This window comes from Gossypium raimondii, chromosome 12, assembly GCF_025698545.1.
Source record: "Gossypium raimondii isolate GPD5lz chromosome 12, ASM2569854v1, whole genome shotgun sequence".
NCBI lineage: Eukaryota > Viridiplantae > Streptophyta > Magnoliopsida > Malvales > Malvaceae > Gossypium > Gossypium raimondii.
In genome coordinates, this window is record NC_068576.1 from 21184528 (window position 1) to 21189527 (window position 5000).

A 5000-nucleotide genomic window follows, 5' to 3' on the forward strand; every position below is an offset into this window, starting at 1 on the left:
TCAGGGTCTTTCGATGTTCGTCTTCCACTCCTTAATAACATATACTAAAGGCTAATCTACCTGCATAATCAAAAACAAGAAAAACAAAGTAAGTTATCAAAATCAAATAGATTTGACTACGTCACTTCCCCGGCAACGGCGCCAAAATTTGGTAACTGTCGTTTACGTCTGCCAAATTAAACTCACATTCTTAACCTACATTAACTTGTAATATAGGGTAAATAGGGAATCGTCCCACGAGGAAGCTTGCAACAAATCTATTCGAAGCGATTTAAAATTAAAGTAATGTAAAAAGCATGCGAAACTAAAGAGAGGAAAAATGGGGGAAGTTTATGTTTTACAATTGCTAAAATTAGTCTCAAGTAATAAATAAACTTTGGCTCGAATTAAAACTGCTGAGGAGAAAATATCAAGAGAAGAATAATGCTTAGTTATTGACGCCTTAATCCACTAAGCACAAGTCCTTTGCAACCTGAAATTAAGCTAAGAAATGAAATTAGCAGCAAGGCTGAAAAATCACTTACGAAGTGACTTCCTATCCCTAGTAAATTCTTCAATTAGAGAACGTCCATGATTGAAATTTACCTTTTGTGTTGACTTGTTAAAGATTTTTTAGAGATTTAGAGACTTCGCCTAGCCTTAACCAAAGAAAATCCACCAGCGGCTTCTAAGATTAAATCTGAAGTTGTCTTAATTTGCTACGGCCAATTAATTATCACTAATTCTAAGCTTAATTGAGAAATTCGATTCCTCAATTTGCACTTAAATTATTATAAGAAAAATTCCCAATTTAATTAGGTGATCACTACAATTGAATTGGAAGAAAAAAATTCTTTGGAAGATAAAATCAGACAATTCAAGAATGCCAATTTGATTTTAGAACAAAATAAATTTTCAATTCACTTGTGCTCGGTTTCATAAGTGTCTAACTAAGCGTAAATAAACTAGCCACTCATAGCTAGTAAAACAGAACACAAATCCATTGAAAAAAACATGAATTACAAACTGATTCTTGGAAGGCTAAGCTCTTCAAGTCGTCCAATTTCCCTTCTCCCAATTAGCGAATTTACTAGTCGCTACTCTAGCTCCTTGATCGGATTCTTGGTCCAATTTTAGAAAATTTCGCTTGCTTGAATCACGCCTTTCCTATGCTCTTGTATGTTTTTCTCTGTTTCTTCTCTCCTTTCCATTCTTGATCTTCTCTATTTATGGGATAATATCCTCCAATCAATTCAAAAATTAAAATCAATCTTATCCCCCGTTTCCTAGCTGAACCCGTCGCATGAAAATAGCTTCAGCTTAGTAGAGTTTTAATTTAACTCTTCAAAGCTGATTTGGCTTCTTTAATTAGATTATAGTCGGCCACCGCTTAGCAAGAAGGAAATAATAATTCCCCTGCTAATTTTGTCGCATGTTTGGCTTCTAATTGGACTGACTGCTCCTCCATTGTTAATTTAATTAGTCAACTTGACATATGACCATCATTATTGACTTATTTATGCGGATTAACTTCCAAATTGAATTTATACGGGCAACAACCTGCACATGAAATAAATTTAAATTAAATTGTTGAATTGGAGTGCAAGTAAATTATTACGGCATAAAATGTCTCTAATCAATTTAGGCTGAATTATAACTTAATTAACCAAATATTAATCAACAATTTAAATAATTTAATTGAATAAGTTAAGCTCAAAATTGAACTTAACAAGAGCCTCAGGCACCATCGACACCTAGGCGCTCGGATGTCGGGGAGCCTGGGACACCATCGGCAAACTAGGCCCTTGGTCGTACGGGAGCCTCGGGCACCATCGGTACCTCGGTGCTTGGATGTGCAGGTGCCTCGGGCACCATCGATAAAATAGGCCATTGGTTGTGCAAGAGCCTCGGCCACCATCGGGACCTAGGTGCTTGGATGTGCGAGAGCCTCGGACACCATCGACAAACGAAGCCTTTGGTTGTGCGGGAGCCTCGGGCACCATCGGTAACCTAGGCCCTTGGTCGTGCGAGAGCCTCAGGCACCATCGGCATCTGGGCGCTCGGATCTGCGGGAGCGTCGGACACCATCGGGAAACTAGGTCCTTGGTCGTGTGGGAGCCTCGAGCACCATCGGAACCTCAGTGCTATGATGTGTGGGAGCCTCAGACAATGTCGGCATCCTAGGCCCTTGGTCGAGCGGGAGCCTTGAGCACCATCAACACCTTGGTGCTTGGATTTGCGAGAACCTCGGACACCATCAAAAACCTAGGCCGTTGGTTGTGTGAGAGCCTCAGGTACCATCGGCAAACTAGGCCTTTGGTCGTGCAGGAGTCTCGGGCACATTCGGCACCTTGGTGCTTGGATGTGCGGAAGCCTTGGGCACCATCGACAAAACAGGCACTTCGTCGTGTGAGAGCCTCGGCCACCATCGAAACCTAAGTGCTTGGATGTCCGGGAGCCTCGGACACCATCGGCAAACTAGGCCCTTCGTCGTGTGAGAGCCTCGGGCACCATCGACTACCTAGGCTCTTGGTCGTGCGAGAGTCTTGGGCACCATCGGCACCTGGGCGCTCAGATGTACGGGAGCATCAGACACCATCGGCAAACTAGGCCCTTGTTCATGCGGGAGCCTCGGGCACCATCAGCACCTCGGTGCTATGATGTGCAAGAGCATCGAACAATGTCACAATCCTCGGCCCTTGGTCGTGCTGAAGCCTCGAGCACCATCGACACCTTGGTGCTTGGATGTGCGGGAACCTCGGACACAATCAGAAACCTAGGTGATTGGATGTGCGGAAGCCTCGGGCACTACCGGCAAACTAGGCCCTTGGTCATGCGGGAGCCACGGGCACCATCGGCAGAATAGGCCTTTGGTCGTACGAGAACCTCGGCCACCATTGGGACCTTGGTGCTTGGATGTACGGGAGCCTCAGACACCATCAACAAACTATGCCCTTGGTTGTGCAGGAGCCTCGGGCACTATCGGTAACCTAGGCCCTTGGTCGTGCGAGAGCCTCGGGCACCATCGGCACCTGGGTACTTAGATGTGTGGGAGCGTCGGACACCATCAGAAAACTAGGCCCTTGGTCGTGTGGGAGCCTCGGGCACCATCGGCACCTCAGTGCTATGATGTGCGGGAGCCTCGAACAATGTCGGCATCCTAGGCCTTTGGTCGTATGGGAGCCTCGAGCACCATCGACAACTTGGTGCTTGGATGTGAGGGAACCTCGGACACCATCGACAACCTAGGCCCTTGGTCTTACGAGGGCCTTGGGCACCATCGGCAAACTATGCCCTTGGTCATGCGAGAGCCTCGGGCACCATCAGCACCTCGGTACTTGGATGTGCGGGAGCCTCGAGCACCATCGGCAAAATAGGCCTTTGGTTGTGCGAGAGCCTCGGCCACCATCAGGACCTAGGTGCTCGGATGTGCGAGAGGCTCGGACACCATCAGCAAACTAGGCCCTTGGTCGTGCGGGAGCCTCGGGCACCATCGGCAACCGAGGCCCTTGGTCGTGCGAAGGCTTCGGGCACCATCGACACCTGGGTGCTCAGATGTGCGGGAGTGTCGGACACTATCGGCAAACTAGGCCCTTGGTCGTACGGGAACCTCAGGCACCATCGGTACCTCGGTGCTATGATGTGCGGGAGCCTCAGACAATGTCGGCATCCTAGGCCCTTGGTCGTGTGGGAGCCTCGAGTACCATCGACACCGTGGTGCTTGGATGTGCAGGAACCTCGGACACCATCGGCAACCTAGGCCCTTAGTCGTGCGAGAGCCTCGGACACCATCGGTACCTAGGTACTCGGATGTGCGGGAGCCTCGGACACCATCAGCAAACTAAGGTCGGGGTATTGATTTTCCTGCTGGCCAAGACAATGCCCATAGAAATGTAGCTAACGACTCCAGGACCAAGTTCCCTATATCGGGCATCCATCACGTTTAGGGACGCCTTGTGCATCCCAAGTCGGTGACAACACGGTAACGGCATCGGGGGGTGTAAGTGGAGATTGTAGGCTCGGTCTTGGCTCGACCAAGTCCCAGTGGGATTCTACCCCTCGTTGTTCTCGTGCCAAGCGATTGTGGTGCACCCTCGTTCGTTGTTCCTCCTGCTCCCCTACCATTCGATTGGTTGGGTGGGTTGTTGGGCGGTGTGCGCGGGCGCTACTACTAGTACACAATGGGCATATGAGTGGTGTTTTGGTTGTGTGTATTGGCAGGCTCCATGCTACTCGCACCGAACTGTCGAGCCGCACTCCTCTTCATTAACTCCCCTTGTAGTAATTGAACCCAAGGGGTGGGATCGGGATACTGTGTTGCGTACCTATGCCAGATGGAATTATGGATGTGTTGCCGTCCTTTCTCCATCTCGTGCCCTTCGGGGTGCGTAGTGGACCTCAATCATTCCTTGTGTCCCTAGTGCGCCCCCTTAAATTAGAGTGGCCTCGTCGGTGCACTGGTGCTCGATCGTGCTTTCGGATGCGGAAAATATTTTTGAGAGTAGGGTTCAGGCCCTTATCTCTCGATGCCTATGCATTTTGTCTCTTGACACAGACGATGCTCGTGCTCTGTTATGACCTCCTCGTTGCTCACGCGGCATGTTGAGGGCAATGCAGTTCCGACGTCACGGAGGAATGCTACCTGGTTGATCCTGCCAGTAGTCATATGCTTGTCTTAAAGAATAAGCCTTGCATGTGTAAGTATGAACAAATTCAGACTGTGAAACTGCGAATGGCTCATTAAATCAGTTATAGTTTGTTTGATGGTATTTGCTACTCGGATAACCGTACTAATTCTAGAGCTAATACGTGCAACAAACCTCGACTTCTGGAAGGGATGCATTTATTAGATAAAAGGTCGACGCGGGCTTTTCTCGTTGCTCTAATGATTCATGATAACTCGACGGATCGCATGGTCTTTGTGCCGACGACGCATCATTCAAATTTCTGCCCTATCAACTTTCGATGGTAGGATGTGGCCTACTATGGTGGTGACGACCGACGGAGAATTAGGGTTTGAT

At 48.3% G+C, this 5000-nt stretch overlaps 1 pseudogene; it reads right to left on the reverse strand.

Annotated features, from left to right (window-relative positions):
• The window catches only part of LOC128035472 (uncharacterized), a 1857-nt pseudogene extending 1816 nt beyond the window's left edge, over positions 1–41 (reverse strand).
• Between the last annotated feature and the right edge of the window lie 4959 nt (positions 42–5000).